Source organism: Protopterus annectens, chromosome 7.part1, assembly GCF_019279795.1.
Source record: "Protopterus annectens isolate FY-2018-M chromosome 7.part1, PAN1.0, whole genome shotgun sequence".
Taxonomy (NCBI): Eukaryota; Metazoa; Chordata; order Ceratodontiformes; family Protopteridae; genus Protopterus; species Protopterus annectens.
Genome location: NC_056740.1, coordinates 40,967,422 through 40,989,510, shown reverse-complemented (window position 1 = coordinate 40,989,510; position 22,089 = coordinate 40,967,422).

Here is a 22,089-nt window from a genome sequence, read left to right as displayed (position 1 = left end):
GTATGTGAAATGTACGTGGTGTGACTAACCTAAAAGCATTGCTCTCTACACAGTCAGACATGCATGTGTACACACACAGTTGGCAGGTTGGGGGCTAGACCTCCCAATTCATCCCTTAATCACACTATGGCCATACGATGTTACAGGACATGCTACGGAGAATACTCAGCTATGATCGTCCAAGAGGTGTATTCCAAGTTGCATGACATCAGCAGCCTTGCCAAAGGAGAGTATTCAACTTGTAAGGGGTGTGAGTGGCCTAAAAGCATTGCTCTCTACACAGTCAGTGACAGACAGACACACACATACAGACTCACACATGCACAGTTGCCACATCTGGGGTTTGACCTCCTACCTAACTACATTATCACACTACAGCACTATGCAGTTACAGCATGCACTATGGAGATTACTGGGCTACAGCTCTCCCAAGGGAGTATTTCTAAGAGGGTGAAATCAGCAGCCTTGCCAAAGTTGGGTATTTGAAATGTAAGGGGTGTGAGTAACCTAAAAGCATTGCTCTCTACACAGTCAGTGAGAGACAGATACACACAAACAGTGACACACACTCATACACACAGTTGTCATCTCTGGGGTTAGAACTCCTACCTAACTAGTCTATCACACTACAGCAGTACACAGTTATGGGATATGCCACAGAGATTACTGGCCTACAAGTCTCCCAAAGGTGTATTACACATTGAATAAGCTCAGGAGGCTTATCAGGGTACTGCTATGCGGTGGTCAGTGTGTGCATGGCCCATACACCATTCATGTAGGGGTGACACACCACAGGCGGCCACACACGGGATCATATGTCACAGGTGCATATCTAGGGCAACTAGCTGACTATGTCCTTGTACAGCCATGCTGCACAGCTGGCACATGGACCACATAGTCTGTGGTGCTGACAGGTACTGGTCGCTAGTAACTGCAGCATGTGACATCTGCAACTAATGTGTTTGGGGCCCTTTGGCTGTGTGCTTGGTGTGACAGGCATGGATGGCTCCTTGTCATGGTCACCCTCTTCCACACATCTATATCCATCTACCTTTGGCATATTATGGTGTGCTGTCCATACATATATGTCTGTATTTCTATCCACTGTGTGTGTGCAAGGCATGAGTGGTGCATACTGACATGTGTCTGTAGTAACTATTGCAACTGCTGGATATGTCTGGTCCACTGGTGTTTGCATACATGGCCTACATGTGTTTAAGTGTGTGAGCATGCCCAGTATGATGTTTCAGTATGTTGATGACTGACATTGCCTTCATTACTCTAAATGTGTGAGCATGCCTAGTAAGGCCGTCTGTTATGCATATGTGGAGCATGTCCGGTGGTTTGTACTGCACAGCTGACCTTTGTGTTGTACGCAGACAGGTAGCATGCTGTGTCTGCAGGGTATCCACTGATCATTTGGCATTGACTGTTGCAACATGTCTGCATAGCGGGGAGTACACCTGACTATTTCTATGTTTCTACACAGGAGTGGGGGGGGGCGCACACCTGACTGTTACTGTATTTCTATGTGAGGTGGGGGGGCACACCTGACAGTTGTACACATTTGCTAGAACTGTACTGGTATGTCCTGTAGTCCATTTTCTGTCAGTGGTCTTACCCATCATGCTGGCTATGCCATATCGGTGTACTTCTGTTCTTATCTTTTGATTGTATACACATTAGTTTCTGACTTCCTAGCTGTCACAACTGACATCCCACTACCTGGCCTGCTGTGGTCTGTCCGTGTAGGCCTGGTTGTGGGTCAGCCATACCCCTCATTCAGAGGCTATAGTACGGCATTTGTTTGTGTTTGTCTATACCTGTTCTGCTTGCTGTGACTGTTGTTGGGTATGTGACCCCCCCCCCTCCTGACTGGCATGTATGAGTCACTTATCCTGTGGGTGTCTCAGTATTGCGGGTGGTATTGCAGGGCTGCCTATGTCAGATGTACATAGAACACTACCTACACATGGTTAGGCATAGGTAGTGAAATGTTTGGTATCCCTTTTACTGTATGTGAGAGTCAGAGAGAGGTGCTATTTGCTGGGTCCCTCCTGTGTCAGTGTATGTGCTATGCATTGCCTCTTTGTCAGGGCCAGGGCATACTGGGCATGCCTGCTTCTGCCTACTGGGGCAGGCTCAGGTTGTTCCTCCTCCAAGTCACTCTGTGCCTGTGCAGGTCTTGGCATTGGTGAGGGGCTATATGGTCCTGACACTTGCTGTTGCTGCTGCAGCTGTTTCCGCAGGATCATATACAAGGATGATTTGGGAACATGTAGTTGGCGAGTACTGCAAGGTTCAACCGGATGTGTCCAGGCACCAGAACCGTGACTTGAGCATCTCAAACACACGCTCTATTATGATTCTTGTTTGTGCATGTGCCTCATTATTGAGTTCTTGTTCGGGTGCGTGTGCATTCTGATGGGTGTCATCAACCACGGCTCCAGTGTGTATCCAGCATCCACCAGCAGGTGACCATGTGGGATGTCCCCATTGGCAAATTTCTGGTACAGCTGCGTCAGATGCCAGATGTGGGAATCGTGATAACTTCCAGGGCAGCCAGCACACACGTTCAGTATTATGCCCTGGGCATTGCACACGACCTGGCAGTTGATGGAGCAGACACCTTTGTGGTTGATGTAGACCCTACCCTGCTCACCAGGTGGTGCTTTGATGCATATGTGCGTGCTGTCTATTGCACCCACTACCTCAGAGTATTCTGCTATTTGGTGGAAGAGAGGGTGAGGGGTAAATATACGTGCTCACTGACATGTGCTGCCATGGCATCCAGGAACTGGTGGAGTACCCTGGATGCTGATGCCTGTGAGATCCCAATCATATCCCCAGTTGGCCTTTGGAAGGCACATGTAGCTAGTATTCTTAGGCCTACACATACCTTTGTTTCCACTAGGATGGCTTTCCCTCTGTTAGTTCTGTGTGTCAGGTGTGGCCGGCACAGCTCAACAATCTGCTGTAGGAGGTCCCTGTCCACCCTATAGCGCTCCACTATCTCCAGCTCATGTAGCTATTGGTAGGTCACCCTGGGTCTGTACACTCTTCTCCATCTCCTCACTGTGGGTTGGTCGGCAGCATTTCCATCCTCGCCACCCTTAGCCTCTTCCACAAGTTGTATGATAGCTATTGCAACCCCTAACACTTTGCTGTTGTGAGTGTTAAAAGTTTCCCACTTGTTTACACCGGTGATGTAGGGTGTGGGAAAAACAGCAGGGGTAGGTGTTTGCATAGTTTATAGTGGTGTTCTGGGCTGGGCTGGTCTGCTGCCTGTGTAATTGGCTGCTTCCGATCCATTTCACCTGGCAGCAAACCTAGTACCCCTTGATTAACTTCCTACAGCTGCTTTCCCTTCCCATTGCAATTCTGATTCATCCCAGGGGCACGCCACGCAATTGGTGTACTGCAATGTGCACACTGCTACTATTTTCTGGGTTCACTTCCTTTATCTTCCTGTAGATCCCATTGCATGGTGCGCACACCCGCTTACATTGTGTCATACATGCTGGGCAGGTTTAGACACACCTCCTGGCTTTGCTGTACCAAGCTGGATGCAACCTCGAGTCACAGGGCTCCAATCCACTGACAGTATGCCTGACACTCCCAGACATATTGTCACCTACCTCCTAGTCTTGCACTCAGCTATTCATACTCATATACTGTTGGGACCTGCCTCACATGCTGGAGAAAACTGAGATTCACTATCCTTCCCCTCATTTGCATAGAATTACCTGCTAATGCATAGTTACATGTGTCACACTTTGCCTTCCACTTAGCAACGACTACTCACTGGCCAGGTTGTCTTTTGCCTGCCATTGACTTGCATGGCAGAATACTGATTTTAGTAAGACTGTTGTTTTTAGGTTTATTTTCTTATTTCCCCACCGGTCCCGCTTGCACCCCGCTGTCCTATGCTTCAACGGACGTGATCAGCAGACATATCATAAAAGTTGTATTTTGTACATTTGGCATTGTTTGCAAAGCCAATGGCCTTCTACTTGGCCATTGGCATGCTTCCTCAATGCTATGCAGCCTTTACTTGGAGCTGTCATAGCTCTGTTTTGCAGTTTGCAGTACCATACTCTGTTACGAACCGAGTACATTTCTACATATTACGCTAGTCCTGCATCCCCTTCTTCCTGCTTCCTGGATGTCAAATTTATCTCATCTGCATGGTTTTCACCTGCAAATGGAGTGATTTGCATACAGGGGCTGGGGACGCGCAGCACTAGTGCATCAGCGCTTGCACACGTCAAATGTGCAAGTACGTGGAACGCTCAGCCACCATATTGGTAATATTACATCTAACACTAATCATGCATGCCATGCAAGCTTTTAAGAATCTGTGGGCAGGTGATTTTGCAATTTTCTAAGATGCTTAATTTTGCGTTAGAGAAAGTTTTGAAAGATTTTTCTTCTGAGAAAAAAGACATTTTGTATAACAGAGTAAGAATGAATGGCTGTCTTTATTAAATTTATGTAAAAGATCAGACATAATTATAAAACCCTCAGATAAAGATAGAAAAATTGTTGTTATGCACTGGAAACAATATCTGAAAATGTGTATGGACCATTTATCTGATGGCCAAGTATATAGGGTAGTAAATATTGATGCTTTTTATCAAGCTATAATGAAGTTTAAAGAACTAGTAGCTAAAGGCTTAAGACTGGGCTATTTTACAAGAAAAGATGCCATAAATAAATTTAATGTAGAAGGAAGCTCAATGGCTAAGTTCTATTGTCTGCCAAAGACACATAAAAATGTGAGCCCCCCCCCCCCCTGCCGGTAGACCCATAGTAGCAGCACAGAATTATTTTCTCCATAATATAGGAATTTTTTACATTCCTATCTTTTGAACTATATAGTTAAGTTAAATTGTTATATTAAAGATACTTTCCATTTTTTGCATAAAAATAAAGAATGTTAAATGCGATGAAGAATATTACTAGATAGTTATAGATGTGAAAAGTCCCAATACAAGTATTACCCATGAGGTAGGTATGGAAGCTGTTAGATTTTTTTTTTTTTAGGTGATAGTCCTGTTAGTAATTATGTGATGGAATTATTGTATTTTTGTTTGACGAATAATTTTTTTGAGTTTAATAAGCTCATTTTCCATCAAGTACAAGGTACTGCCACGGGTGCATCTTTTGCACCCATGTATGCTAACCTGTTTGTGGGCCTTTTTGAAGTTGAGTTTTTGTATCGATTGAATTTTTTTTAATAGTTATGTTATTTTATATTGTAGATATATAGCTGATTTGATTTTTTTATGTAAGGGGGGGTGGTGAAATAACCCCCCCCAGTTTATAAGTGATTTAGATGCCAATCGTTTTCAGATAAAATTTGATGGCTTAGAGATAGGAACAATAGTTAAACATCTAGATGTCACTTTGACTATTAGGAATAATAAGATAGTAACTAACATACACAGAAAGGGAATTGGAGATTATAATATTTTGGATCGTAGTAGTTGCCATCCACCACATACTTTGAAGGCGCTACGTTGTAATGAATTATTGAGAGTCAGCAGGCTATGTAATGAAATTGGCCTAGAAAAGGAAATAATAAAAACATGTATTAACTTCAAGCAAAGGGGGCATGATGAAAATGCTATTTTAGATGCCCTTCATAAAATAATAAGATACCAGCTTACTTCATAATAGGCCTTTAGTAATAAGATAAATAATAATAGAGAATTTAATACTGTGCAGGAGTGTAGAAAAGTCTGTTTTGTTACTGTATATAATATCTTAAGTGAGAAAATCATTGAAGCCATTAGATATTATTGGCCCTACTTAATTAATATGGAAGAGGTAAAAAATCTTTCTAGAACTGTAAATATCTCTTTCAAGAGAAGTAGAAATATCAAATACATGGTGGTACACAATGGATTTGTTTCACCTGGTGAAAAATTAAATATGCAGGTTTGGAATGTGGCACCTTCCCTTGTGGAAGGTGTTCTGTTTGCCATAACATTAACAAATGTTTTGAAAAATTAAATGGTGTAAAATTTTGTTCCACTTCTGCTTTTTCATGTATAACTAAATCAGTGGTATACACTTTGTCTTGACCCTGTAACTTGTTTTATATAGGGGAGACTAAAAGGATATTCAAGCTACGGTTGCAAGAAGATATTAGAGACATAAAAAACAATAATGCTATGAGCCCTATAGCTTTACATTTTTTTAATTGTCATAGCAGTGAATTTTCACTGTTAAAAGCTTGTATTTTGGAACATATTTCAGAAACAGATGAAATGTTAATGAAAAATAAATTATTGCATAAAGAGACTTTATATATTTTAAAATTTAATGCATTATCTCCAGCAGGTCTAAATAGTGAATGTAACTGGAGATCGTTTCTTTAAAATGTATATATGATTATTTTAATTGATGGTTGATTAATTGTGATTGTTTGATTAATTGTATTTAAGTGAATATATATGTGTGTATATATATATATATATATATATATATATATATATATATATATATATATATATATATATATATGGATGTATGGTGCAGTGGGAGCACTTTATAATCTCAAAATACTGAAATGTCGAATTTAAGTATCTCTAGACTATAAAGCTGAATGTTTACAATAGCGAAAGTTCCTAATCGCAAATTTGAATATCTTAAATTCGCAGTTATGGCCTTACACTACGTAATGTCCGGGATTGTGTGTTGATGGTGCGCAGTGCCATGTGTGGATCTAGGTGTTATGTCAGGTAAGTGAATGTTTTGTATGGGTTTTGAGTGGGAGTTAAAGTGTATGTGAGTGTGCTGATATGTTTGATGTGTGTGTGAGGTGCTGGAGAATGTGCATGTGTGAGTTTGCTTTTGTTTCCTGTTTGTGCAATCTCAGAGTTAGTATATGTGCACGAGTTGTGTATTTGTGTAGTTTTGTTTGTTTATGTTGTGATGTGGGTGTTCTGGTGTATGTATGGCGTAGTGTTTGTGGTTTGTTCGGTGTTTTGAATTTCACGGTTTCGGGTTCGAGTTTTGTTGTTTTGTGGATTCAGTTTCATGGTCCCGAGATACTGCAATTCGATATTTCAGTATTTTAAGATTATGAGGTGAATCCAGTGTGGCATGTTCTGTAACTCCAGGAAGGCTGTGCCGAGGCACCAGAGTGTTATTCAGTGTAAATAAACTATTTAATACATGATTGGTGGCATATTTTTCTCTGGCTTTGTAGTCTGGTGGGTTTTAACTCTTGTTTGGTGTTTTTTTATAACTCAGGACTTATATTATATTGCAAACCCATGTCCCTTTATATGTAAAAATCTCTGCTAAAATGTTAAACATCAAGATTGTAGAAACTTCTCAAGCTAGATTTATGTCACAGCATTCGACCACTGACAATATATATATATATATATATATATATATATATATATATATATATATATATATATATATATACATACATATATACATATACACACATATATAACATTTTATATATTTTTTTTAATTCCAACTATGGGTATATCCAGCAACACATATGCAGTAGTTATCTTTGATTTTAAGAAGGACTTTGATTCAGTCTTTTTGTCTGATCGATGGTACATATTTGATGCTGCGCTGGAAAGGCTGTGTGACAATTTTCATTTACAGACCATTCCTTTTATACCATGACCAAGCCTTTAGTAAATTTCCCAAAAAAATAGGTATCAGTGGATCAACCAGTGCACATATTTCACTGTTATATTCTTAGCCAAACACAATTCTATACAATTCATTTCATTGTATTTAAATATGGCAGCAGCAAAATGCTAGTTGGAGGAGAATTGAACTATTATCTCTGAAACTTGGAATGGTTTGCCTCAATAACATTTTCAATTAACACCCATGTGAAACTTTCACAGTACAGTAGTCTTCAATTCTTCATGCATATTGCAGATAACTAATTATTCAAAAGATAATTAGCTATTTCAGCAATCTGGGACATTTGATATCTTTTTCAGAAGTGTCCATAAAATAATAGAGCAGAGTTTTCATTAATTCAGTGTAAAAGAAAACAATAAGCTGTAAAACTGTGATTAATTAATTCTGACATTTTAAGCTTTATTTTTTATTTACTGCTCTTTTATTTGAAATTTGATTGATTTGTTTCTACTTTCCAGATCTTCTATTGTTATGCAAACTTTGGTTGAAAATAGTATATATTTTACTCTATGAATTTCCAAACTGATTTGAGATTCATGAATGCAATATGTGGGAGTGACATTATCTGAGTATTTGAATACCATGTTCATGGTAAAACAAAGACCACATTCATATCAACTGTTAAATAAGGCAGGTGTTTCAAGTTACTTATCTTATTTAGTCAGTCCACTGAAACTGCACATGAAATCTAATCCCTGGTGTACTTGTGAACCATAATTCTGCATACAATGCCTACGTCAGAACAAAAAATACCTTACTGAAAGGATACAAGGCTTAAACAACATGTCCTGCATGAACCAACTCAAAGCCCTGTCACTATACTCTGTATCTTACAGACTGCTAAGAGGTGACCTGTGTCTGGTATACAAGGCATCTTCCAACCCAATATTGAAACTTACTGCATATCAGAAATACTTGGTCTAAGGATCTAACATCTTCTACAATGTCAACAGAATGATTTGGATGGATAGATACATCTCTCAGAGGATGTTGTTTCTCTGGAAATGACATAAAACAAAAGTTTATTCCTGTCCACATTCAAGCACAACTTGGATATATGGATGGGAAACAGAAAATTCACCCCATGATTGCCCTTTACTAATGAACAGAGACCACTCCTAACTGCATTATTCCATGCTCCCTGGTCAGCCTCAGTAGGAAGCTGAGATCCATTATAAGATCCTCCAAAGCTAGCTACGAAAACAAAATTGCCACTAATTCCAAGGACAACCACAAAGCATTCTATAGCTATGTCAAGAATCTCGATGGCAACAACCAGATCTTCTCTGAGTTACAGCACAAAGGCACGAAAATTACAGAACCAGCTGATATTGCCAACATCCTGGCAGATAGGTTCAGTGCTAACTTCACCCCCCCCCCCACCCCCTAAAGGGCCCATATCTATACAGGAAGAATGCAGAGTCCCTGTAATCACAACTATGCAGGTAAAAGCTGCACTTTCTAAAGCCAAAAACACAGCATCCATGGGACTGGACAACATCCCAGGCTGCGTTTTACACGAACTTCAGCATGAACTGGCTCCCCACTTAAGCACCATGTTCAATAATAGCCTCGCATCAGGCTTTGTGTCCACTGAATGGCACACAGCAACAGTTATTCCACTCCACAAAGGGGGAGCCACCACTGATCCCGGGAACTATCAACTTATTCGCCTGATGAGCGTGGTCTGCAAGGCCATGGAAAGTATCATCATGGAACTCATAAACAAAGACATTGGTAACCTCCAAACTCTGGATCCCACCCAGTTCGGGTTTGTGAAAAGCAGATCATGCCTCCTGAACCTGATTGACTTCTTTGAGGCAGTCACCAAAGCTGTAGATGAGGGTAAGGAGGTTCACACAGCCTATCTTGACCTCGCCAAGGCTTTCGACACCATCCCCCATTCTGGAATTATAGCTAAACTCACTAAACTAGGTATAAATCCCTATGTCACAAGATGGGGTGCCAACTGTCTCACTGACATAACCCATACTGTAAAAAATGCAGACTCCAAATCTGACCTCAAAGCAGTGACAACAGAAGTACCAAAGGGTTCCATCATGGGACCTCTCCTGTTTGGTATCTACTTCTCTGAAGTACAGGCTAACACAGAAGGCCTCTGGCTTACGAAGTTCACAGATGACTGCAAACTAGGAGCCATAGTCAAGTCCCCAAATGATGTGGACATCCTACAGAAGGGCCTCGCTGAGACAGATGCCTGGCGTCAGCCATGGCCTCAAACTCAATGCCAAAAAGTGCATTGTCATCCCCTTTGGTAAAAACTCTGTACCCATGAACTACCACATAGGCAGCAATCTACTTAACACTGAATGCATGATAAGACCTTGGGACCCAGGTGGAAAGTAGTCTCTCCTTTGACAGTCACATTGCCACAGTAGTCAGGAAGCCCTTCTACATGGCACACCTCATCATAAAAGGGTTCTCATCCAGGAAAAAAGAGGTCATTGTTCCCCTCTACTCGACACTCATTAGACCCATTATAGAGTACAATGCCTCTTTTGGAATGTATCTCACAAGACATCTGTAGCAGCTGGAAAGGCCACAGACGTACCTCACAAAGAGGATTACTAGCCTCAAACAAATGCCCTACACTGACCACCTCAAAAAACTCCAGCTTTACTCCATAGTATATCGCCTACTCCTAGGTGATCTCTGCCTAACATATAAAGCTATGTCTAACTCAGAGCTGTTGGACATGCTGCACCTAAAGAAATCCCAATCCCTCTGAGCTACATGCTCTAGGGACCTAAACATTGTCACCACAATAAACAGGACATGCTGGAGTGATAGATTCCTGTCCCAGAGACTTCCCATACTCTGGAACAGGATACCCATCTATGTCAAGCAAAGTTCTTCATTAGCACTCTTCAAGAAAAATCTTGATGAGTGGATGGGAAATAAGAAATACTGGGGATCACTTCTGTATCTCTGCTCGACAGTGGCATAGGAAAATAACTTTATTGGATGGTGTAAGTCAGGGAACCTTGTTGGCTAGACTTACTTAGGCCCTTGGGCTGATAGCCTAGTACCTACCTATGAACCTATTAGCTGTTGTGTAGACTGCATCAATGTATGCTGTCTACATGGTATAAAAGGATGAAGCTCCGACTATGAATCAGACAACCTGGGCTCAATTAGCAGTTCTATAGATGAAGGAGGCAGTAAAGGTGGAGAGAAAAAGCTGTTACCTATCTGTCTGATGGGAGTGGTGGAAGCATTTGGTGGTCATATGTGAAGCTGTAATTTCTGTTAGAGATTGTGATTGATGAGAGGGGTAGCAAGCTCAAGCACTTTAGTGGACAATTAGAGGCCTATGTCACCATTGAAGCAGGCTGCATCCCTTTGTGACATGCTTATTACACACACACTCACCTTTATCTGTCTCTGCACATTGATGGAATACTAGGTTTCTAAGCCTCTGAGACATGTAAGCAACAGCTCACCTGCACTATAATGGCCTATACTTAAATGTTGTCCTCCATTATTGGTGAGGTGTACATAACCTACATAGCAGGAGAGCTGCCTTAATGGAGAGGCAGAACCCATTCAAAAATGAAGTTATTCCAGGGGTGCACACCCAATATATGCCACAGACCTATCCAATAGTGATGCTAAGGTGATTTAAATTGAAGAATAAGTGACAAGGCGATATAGACGTACTGACAAACACATGCTATACATGAGCTTTGTTCACTTTTTTGGGAAAAGGGAAAGTGATATAAAGTATTGCTCCATACTTCTGGACATTTTCCATGGTTAATCTTTGTCCTAAACATGTTTTACAGATTTGTGTATGTTTCCTGAAATATTTACTTATAGATAAATTAGTTTACTATTTCTCAAATGAGATCTAAAAATACTGCAGTTAGCTATAGCTGAATGATCTATGAATAGTCAGGGCAAGTCACAAACATATTGTTCAACTACATAAATGCATTTTGTATGATCTGTTAAGTACAATGTTCATCACTTCTACAATTCATAGGCATGAATTATAGGTTCATAGATTAGTACTAGGCTAACTGCCTTTTTAGGGCCATTTGAAGCCTAGTCAGTTACTCCATATGAGAATCAAACCCTGCACCTTGTGTATTTAAGGTAATCACCTTAACCATTATGTCATCCTTCCACCCTTTTTAAAGGTTGTTCTTCTCCAAGGAGATCACACACAGACACACACACACTTGTCAAGTGCAGGATTCAAACCCCTACTTAACTGGTTCATGATATTACAGGAATACACATTTACACAATGCGCTATACACATTACTTTGTAGTAACAAAAGCTGGTATACAGGAGACTGTCTTGTTCTGAGAATGGCACACATGCATAACTAGTACATGGCAGTGTAATAAATGTACTAGAGCTAGAATGGGTGGAATTGCACTGTGGCATAATAAAAATACATACTGTAGCACTGACTAGCTACTTAGCAGGGTAAGCCAGTTTTAAAATAGTAAGTTACTGCTCACTGCTGTGCTGTGCTCCACTGTCATTTATAAAAGATTTTCATTGATTTGGCATGATTTTAGAACAAGGGTCATTACTATAATATGTATTTATTTATTGACATTTGTTAACCGGGTTGATCCAACTGGGCCAGAGGCCCATTTTCAGTGGAGACCCGAGGAGAAAAGCTCCAGTTACAACAAAAAATAAGGATTACATAGGTAACAAAATAGAAAGTAACAAAACCAAGTGACACTGCCAAAGCATATTAGTACTAATTTGATCGTAATCAAACATATTTAGATTACCCCAAGAAAAAAAATCACAATGAAATAAACAGATGAACTATTTTTGGTGTATATACAAACAAGTTATATACAAGTGATCAGATTTATTGCCTAGGCTTCCTAGGATGGTATATTTGCTTTCAGGAGATCAGAGTGAAGAATATGTTAATCAAGGATATAGTGCTGTTTGAGTTATAACTGGTGGGACGTCTACAGTGTTCCGCTGAGGAGGAAGGGGCAGTGTGGTGGTAGTAGCACATTTGTTTTCTGCACAGAGAACCTCAGTGTCAGTGTTCTGTCTTTTTTTCCAAGTTTGCAAAATACATCTTTATTTATTTTTTAACTTATGATATGATACGGATGTTCACCTCTATATACTGAGCTACACATTACGAAGAGAAGGAGACTGGCATGCTTGGAATACATTACAACAACTGCAAGTACAATGTTCCGACCAGCTTTTATGCATTTGATGTAGGATCACTGAATCACATATGATTCAGTCTGGACGCCACAGTGGTGCAGCGGTAGCATTGTTACCTCACAGCAAGAGATTCTCTGGCTTGATTCTTGGCTTTGGTGCCTTCTGTGCGGAGTCTCCATGTTCTCCCTATATTTGTGTGGGTTTCCTCCCACATCACAAAAGACATGTAAATGGAGTATTTCTCTCTGGGCATCTGTTGAAAATTGGCTTTGTTCCGAGTTGGACATTCCTGGTAAACAAATGTTACATAAATAAAAACGAGTGATTCTGATGGGAAGTGATCACACACATATGTGCTCCAAATATAGAGCACTGTGGTTATGACCGCATAGCGTAACAAAGTGCAACATCAAATTTAATTGTGCAAAATTACTTAAGAAATGCAAAAGTCTGTGATATGGCATTCTGCTATGTATCAGCTCTACTCCATGGGGCATAATGTTATTGATTCCTACAATAAAGTCTGATTACATGTAAGAACTATTTCGCTCAGTGAGTCTACCTATAGTGGATCAACTTCAGATTCAGTTTATGTAGTGGCTCATAACATTTTAATTCTTCTACTCCTATTAAAGAACTACCTTTGGACATTATTTAATTCAGTTACTGTTTATACCTGCATTGATTTTCAGTAAGGCTGTTCTACATATATTTTATTCCTTCTATGAAAATGTTGCTTATTATTATTATTATTATTATTATTATTATTATTATTACTACCGTTATTTTGAGTGCTCCTGCGTTATTTATTGCGTATCTTCAGACTGTGTCAGTTTTATTCTCATATATCATTTTTTTTGATAGATGTTGACTATGCACTCAGACTGCATAGTTATGACATCCCTTCCCACAGTCACATTTCTTCAGACACAATGGTCTTGTTCTCTCTCTTTGTAAGGTTTTGCATATGACAGAATCCAAAAGAAGGAGACCAGCACCAAGAGTGATAACTGAGTTTATTCCAAGTGATAACAAATCAAACCGGTTTCGGCAATTTTGGTCATTTTCTTGTGGATATTGGTCTTTTTGCAGGTATATGCCAAAATCTAAGGAGTTTTCCAGTAAAAACACTAAGATGGTTTATAGGATCAAGCATTTTGCCAACTGTGGAACAGACAGGGTGGTCTATTTGGTCACTTGTTCCTGTTCATCTTCCTATGTTGGGCAAATGTCTAGACCATTTAGAATAAGAATGTCTGAACATTTAAGTGACCTCAGAAACAAACGAATGTCGAATGCACTTTACAGACATGTATGTGATCATCAATCAGCAATATTTCACTTTTGTATTATTGATAAGATATGGGGTGATAGACTGAATAAGTTAAGGTGGCACAGTATTTTGAATGATAAAGAAAAGAGTTGGATAGTAAGGCTAGGGGCTCTTTTTTCCCCTAATCTTAATGACCACCTTTAGAGGGAATAATAAAGAACAAATAAGATATTATACTCAGATTACAGGGACCCTTTTAGCTTTTGTTATTGCTGTACCTTTAAATACTTGATTGACATGAAGTGCTGTGTGTATGTATAGACTGTTTGCTAATTCGGATAGCAATCACTGATGAAGGCAACGTTGCAGAATCCGGTTTGATTCGTTATCCCTTGGAATAAACTCAGTTATCACTCTTGGTGTTGGCCTCCTTTTGGATTTTGAGTTTGCTTTTTGGCCGGTTGCACCTGCCTTATGTGCAAATTTCATTGGGGTTTGCATATGACAGACCATATTTATTACCCTAATCTAAAATTCTTCCATACTGACTATTTTGTTTGGAAGACGATGCCCCCCAAAATGCAAGCAGTTCTTCAGATAAGGTGTTGCTGGCTGTTAATGAAGAGGGAGAATATCTTCATGTCTTTTATTCACAATGCACCTTATTGAGCATCTCAGTATTCCTTCAATGTTTTTATTGTTGTACTGTGTTGATTCCTTATCTTAATGCCCTCTTGTATACTTTGCCTAAGTCCCTTTTCTTTTTGCTATTTCGTCCCATGCTGTATTTTTTTGTTATTACTTTGTGCATAAATTATTTGGTCTTAAAGCTTTACTGATACTATGATAAAAGCAGTCATACCTCTCAACATCTTAGAACAATAAACGAGGACAGACCCAGGAATAACATGGTGATGAAGGCCCAAAAGTAGGGAGACATTTTAAATATTGCAATTCTAAAATTAGAAGGTTTTGTCTTAGCATACATTTTCTGATGGATATGAAATCTGAAACTCAAATGTCTGTCATTATTTAGTGAGTGCAGTTCTCCGTGATTTGAAAAAAAATGTTTTGAGGGACAGACCTAAAATATGAGACAAAAGTACAGACATTTTGCAAAAATCTGTACAGTTCAGAGATATGAGAAAGTCATAGTCCAGAAACATAAGTCATCTCTGTCGTGAACCACGTTTTTCCAGTAAATCTTACTGAATAATCACTGTATTTTAATATGTTTTACAACTGACCAACAATGTACTTTCTTAAATGCATAGCCTGTTTTTTTTCAATGCAAGGGAAAGATTTCATAGGCATAAGGGTATTCCAGTCAGTGCACTAGATGGGATGTTATCTTTGGGATAATTCTTCAACAGCACTAGTGATAGCTACAAGAATATTGTTATTTCTCTGCACCAGTGGTATTAAACCTGTAGAATTAGGGTCAGGGTTATGGAAATGAAGTGAACACTCTGGGTAAGGTTCGTTTGTATGTATGCCAGTCATTTGAACAGCTTAAGACTTATGAACTACTCTTTCAATCTCTGCAAGGAAGAGTTTCTGGAAAATTTTCAGTGAAGAAAAGTGCAATTTTACTTGCACCAGAAATGCATATTAAATATGTATTTAATAAAACTTTATTCATCAATCTTATATCTTATTCACATGGAAGACCAGTCCCTGTTTTTATAAAGTGCTGGGGGCAAGAATCCACATTTTTTCCAATAAATGTCATGAAATCTTTATCATATACTATTCTACCACAGACTCATTAGACAGCACCTTGGTTTAATGCCTCACCTGAAGTTTGGAACCTAAGAAGTGTACACCCCTCCACAAAGCTAAGTGGAAAATGAATTAAAGAGAGTGGTATTGGGATAGAATCTGCAATCTTCTGATATTCCCATTGTCAGTGTCAAGCATGCAGCTAGCTAACAATGGATACTACTGAAGTAGATCACTTAGTTTTTTTTTACATTATGTGATTACATGCTTAGACTTTGTCATGTTTAATGTGACTGGAGGTAATGCACATCTTGCCAGGTTATGGTGCAGATGACAGGAAGATGCCCATCATGGAGGCACAGAGTTCCTGCACAATTACACGATCAGTATACCCATCCTGCATCATGCATGTCAGGCATCATACACGCTTAATTCTAGCTGGAAAGGGTGGATGGTCTCTAACTTAATATCAAGGTGCCATACCTCTCAATCTCTTAGCCCAAGAAATCTGGACAAAGTCTGACAAAAGGTGGAGACAAAAGCCCAAATTAGGGAAAGATTGTAAACATCGCTCTTATAAACTTAGAAAGTAGCTAGAATAACAGGATTTGTGTTAAAATGTATTTTCTAAAGGATATGAAGTTTGAAACTCAAATGTTTGTCATTATTTAGTGATTTAATTCTTCAGATCATCCCAGTGATTTGCCAGAAAACCACAAATTTTATGGGGAACAGACCAAAATTTCGAAGGAAATTCTGGACGGTTGAGAGGTATGCAGGTGTCCACAACACTCATTAGCTTGGACAATGGAACATGCTATCAGCCTTCCACTAATACCAGGTATCTGCCAATTGTCTGCAGCCACTAGAAGAGATGCCAGTCTGATTTACATCCTGCTGTGTGAGTGTTCGCGCGCGCGCGCGTGTGTGTGTGTGTGTGTGTGTGTGTGTGTGTGTGTGTGTGTGTGCGTGTGTGTGTGTACGTGTGTCTGTGTGTGTACGTGTGTCTGTGTGTGTACGTGTGTCTGTGTGTGTGTGTATATGCGTGTCTGTATGTATACGCATGTGTGTATATGCGTGTGTCTGTGTGCGTACGCGTGTCTGTGTGCGTGTGTATGCGTGCATGACTGTGTGTGTGTGTAAGTGTGAGAGCAAAGCAGTTGACAATATCTGACCAGCAATGATGATCCATGAAACAGACATTCTCCATTACTTTGACTGTTGATGCCATAACTTCTTACTGCATTAATCTGCCATGGGAACCCCTGACATAGCCAGTCATACATGTCTGGGACAGTCCCCCCCCCCCCAGCCACTAATATGGCACCATGATTCAAAGAAAGGCAATAAACTTTTGTAGGGATAACATTTTTAGTGCTTTTTTCTGTTTACCACTTTTCATTGCTCAGCCTGCAAAACATAAGAAGCACAAGGCAGACCTCACATGTGATAGAAACAGAGGAATATACATTTAAATGCAAACATCCTATGCCATCCTATCCCACTGGTAAACTGTGTAGACCAGTTAGTATTTAAGGGACCATCATAAGTAAAGGCATTCATGCCAACATAAATACGAATCACAGAATAGTCACTACTGTCATCCAGCTTGGTTAACAATTAGAATTGCATTATAATGGAAATCATACCATGCAGTCTTAAACACAGTAGTTGTATGATCACCAGAGTCTAATGAAATTCCTAGGGATATTACTAAGACCAATACTGTGGTATCTGTAAGTATTCACTTTTGAACAGTTAGTTACTATATAAAAGAAGAGGGGATGGAACCAGAGGTGAGAAAGTAGTTGAATGGTTGAAACTCCAGATTTTTAAGTTTGTTGTTTTTCTGTGTGAGTCAGAATTTATTTTTTAAGAATGTTAGATCTCTCACTGCTAAATCTTACACTACCAAGTAAGGCCCCTCCATATGCAAGACATGTATCCTTTCTTTATACTACAGAGTAACATGTTTGTAAACTAGTTTAACACAACTCAACAAAGAGTGCCAAGTAAGGCACTCCCATATACAAGACAGGTATCATTTCTTTAGAGGACTTGCATTTACAGAAATGAACATGTGAAGCAGAGGCTGTACCCATAAACTGTTTGGTATGAAACAAAGGTACATATATGGTTGATAAGGCATCCCTTATATGTAGAGATTTTGCACAAAAGCTGTTGGGAAATTTGAGGAACTATTTAGCACTGATGCTTAGAATGACCTCGATTCCAAATGTAGAACCTAACTCAAAAAACTAGCACCATAGAAATGAGGGAACAGTACAGATATAGGTAAGATGGCTTAATGTGAATAAGATGCTGGAGTAGAGAGGCCACTCATGTAGAGTATCATCTTCTGGTTCCTAGTCTGCTGGCTTTATTGTTTAGTTACACTACATGTTTTACATGCTCATAGGTTCAAGACAAGAACAAGGTAGTCAGTTTACAGACCATTACAAGCTTAGCCATAAATCCCTATAATGTTCCAGAAGAGAGAGAGACAGACAGACAGACAGAAAGAGAGAGAGAGAGAGAGAGAGAATTTGAAGCTGCTCATTAGAATTTGTGGTAGGCCAGAGAGACAATCCCCCACATTGCTAAAAAATTGAGATAGACCACTATGGTAAAGCTTTCTTTATATCAGACGTGGTTACCATGAGGGAAACACCAGACTTACCCCTTGTGGTAACCTTTCTGAATTGTGCCCACTAATCATAATGTACCAGTTTACCTCTTTAAAGTATCTGATTTGTATAATGTTGAATTACTATGTAATGGTTACATACTTTATTTTCAGTATCACTATCTTCATTCATAGTGTAGAGTCTGTGATCATTACATCTGACTGCTATTGCATAAGCTCTGCCACAAGGTCCTACTCCCACAAGTTTACTGAACAGTTTGTCATTGTATAATTGCCTGTAGTCACTACATTGATCACGATACTGCAGGAGCTCTGCCACAATTTCTTACTCCCACAAGTTTACCGAGCAGTTTGTCATTGTATAATGGCCTCATGTCACTACATCTGCCCATGATTCTGCAGGAGCTCTGTCACAAGGAGCTACTCCTACACATTTGCTGAGAAGCTTGTCATTGTATAATGGCCTGCAGTCGCTACAGCTGATCATGATACTGTAGGAGCTCTGCCATAAGGCTCTACTCCTTCATGTTTACTGAAAAGTTTGTCATTGTATAATGTAAGCACAATTATTTATTTATTTATTTTATTTTACATTTGTTGACCGGGCTAGTCTAACTGGATATATGTCCATTTTCAGTAGAGGCCCGGAGAGAAAAGCTCCAAGCATAGGCAGTGACATATCATATATTACATATAAAAACAAACAGAATATAAAGTAAAAAAACATTTTTTTTTGTTTGTTTGTTTGGCCTGGTTTACAGATGTACAGGCATTATGTTTATATCTAGTACAGTGGAGGATAGCACATTTAGAGTAAGTATACTCTTATAGAGTACTAAGAAGGAAATCTCATTAAATACTAGTTAGAGGTTAGCTTATTAGTTAACCCAGGTAAATGTAATAGAACAACAGAGCAGAGAAGTATAGGGAGAGTAAGATGGGGATTGAGATATTACTCAGGGTTAGAGCAGGGGCATAGCCCTTGTGTATTAAGGTATTCTTTAAGGTATTTTTTGAAAAGCAGTGTGGAAGAATGAGATGTGAGTTCACTTGGAAGCAGGTTCCAGGTTTTTCCTACTGTGTTAGTGAATAGTGAGTCCCCTGCCTGGTTGTTTGGTTTAATAGTGGAAACTAGAAGCTTATTAGCTGAGCATAGTGTTGCCAGATTTTTATATGGGGTAATCAGATTAGTGAGGATTGGGGTATTTTTGGGGTGGTAATGGATCTTTTGGGTGATGGTGAGTTGTTGATAAAGTAGGTGGTTCTGCAGTTCTAACTGTCCTAGTTGTTTGAGGTTGTGACAGTGGTGGGTTCTAAAAGGGGTACCAGTGGCAAATCTGGCAATGTTGTTATAGCTGGTTGCAAGTTTGCTAAGGTTGTTTTTAGATAGATTGTTATAAATGGCAGAAGCATAGAACAGGGTAGAGATAAGGTGGGTCTGGGCAATAGTAGTTCTAGCTACCGGTGTAAGGAAGGGTTTGATTCTATAGAGGGAGCCTAGTTTTCTGTTGACAGATTTTATAGTAGTATTAATATGATCATCATACCTAAGGTTGAGGACTATTGCAATTCCTAGGAGTCAGCTTGTAGTGTCTGGAGCTATGCTAGTTCCATTGTTAGAGGTTACTTTGAAGTGAAATTGTGGTGACTTTTGGGTAGGAGCAAAAAGCAATCATTTTGTTTTTTTGGGGGGGTTAAGGAGGAGGCAATGTTGCATGAACCAGTTTTCAACAATATTAAATACTGTTTGGGTGAGGGTCTGGAGGGAGGTTAGGGACTTAGCTGAACATATTAAAGTAGAATCATCTACATATTGTATACAGGTGGCTTGTGGAATTTTGGCATTTAAATAATTAATAAAAACTGAGAAGAGAAGAGAAGAGAAGAGAAGAGAAGAGAAGAGAAGAGAAGAGAAGAGGGCCTACAATAGAACCTTGAGGTACTCCAATGTTAACAGGGAGGTGCATAGATAGATTATTATCCCAGAGCACTGCTTTCTGTCTGTTTTCTAAATAGGATTTAAACCAAAGTAATGCCTGTGGGTCAAAAGATAGGGCTTTTAATATATCAGTAAGTAGGTGATGGTTAACCATGTCGAAGGCTTTTGAAAGGTCAATAAATAGAGCAGAAGAAAGAGAGTTATTGTTACAATGTTTGTTTATACAGTCAAAAAAAAGATAGCAGGGCAGTGGTGGTACTATGGAATGGCCTGAAACCATGCTATCAGTTGGTAAGTAAGTTATTATGGAGAAGGTGGTCAAGGAGGTTTTGATGGATGCATTTTTCCATTATTTTAGCTATTGGAGAGAGTAAGGCAATTGATCAAAAGTTAGAAATCTCAGTACAAGTACCACCCTTATGTAGAGGGATGATACGGGAGACTTTCCAGATGGAAGGGATTGTGCTTTCTGTAATTGTTCTATTTATAAGGATGGAAATGGGATAGGCAATGAGTTTAGCTGCTATTTGCAGGTATTTGGCTGGTAGACAGTCAGCCGAAGGGGTGCATGGTCTGAGTTTTTGAAGGAGGGGGCAAACAAGGGATGTAGGTACGGGTTGTATATGAAAAGAGGGAACTGAGCTATTTGTGGTGATTAATGGGTTAGTGCTAACAGGAGGTAATGTTTTATCTAGAGTTTGAATAGTTTCAGTGAAGTAGTTGTTAAAGGCATCAGCAATTTGCTTAGAGTTATTATGGGAGATACCTGATGGGGCAGGAATTTTAGAGTGCCCTGGCTGAAGTAGTTTGTTAATGCCTGACCAGAACTTTTGTGGTTTTTGCTGGTGGGTTTTTTGGAGGTGAAGGTAATATTTTTTTTTTTTTTTTTTTGTCGAGCAGAATTTCTTTTTTGGTGGCATTTCTTAACTGTTTAAAGTAAAGGTGGTCTGATGGGTTTTTGGAGGATCTCCATTTGGCCCAGATTTTATTACTTAGGAGGATCTTTTGCCTGGTTTCTTTAGTGAACCAGTGTGCAATTTGGTTCTTATATGGGTAGAACAAGAGGGGGCATGGTATTCCAGGATTTGTAGGAATTTTGCATTAAAGTAGGACACCGCTTCATCACGTTGAAGATGATGTAGTGGTGACCTGTCACATGCCTTAAGTTCATTCTGGAAGCTCTCTGGATAAAAGCGTTTTTTAGAGCGTGAGGTTTTGAAGTTATTTGAGTTGGGGCTATGGGTTTTTTGTTTAATTATATAGGTTAGAGGAAGGGTACCTAGTTTATATTTGTCAGGATGGCTGTTGATAAGGATCCAATCTAGGATGGTTTCCTTACTGCCTGGTTTGTGAATTCTAGTAGGGGTGGTTATTATTTGGGAAAAGCTGTATAGATTTATGTGGGTGATAGAATTAGGGGAGCTACAGGTGGCCCAATCTATATTAAAGTCATCTAGCACTATGGTTTCCTGAGGTAGGTGAGTAGAGAGGCAACTAAGGATGTTTTCTAGAATATTGATATTATTTCCAGGGGGGGGGGGGGTAGGAGCAAATTAAGTAAATAGATTTACAGTTGTTGATTTGAAGTTTAGCAGTAAGGGTTTCAGCATTGGTATCTGAGGGTAGGAACACAT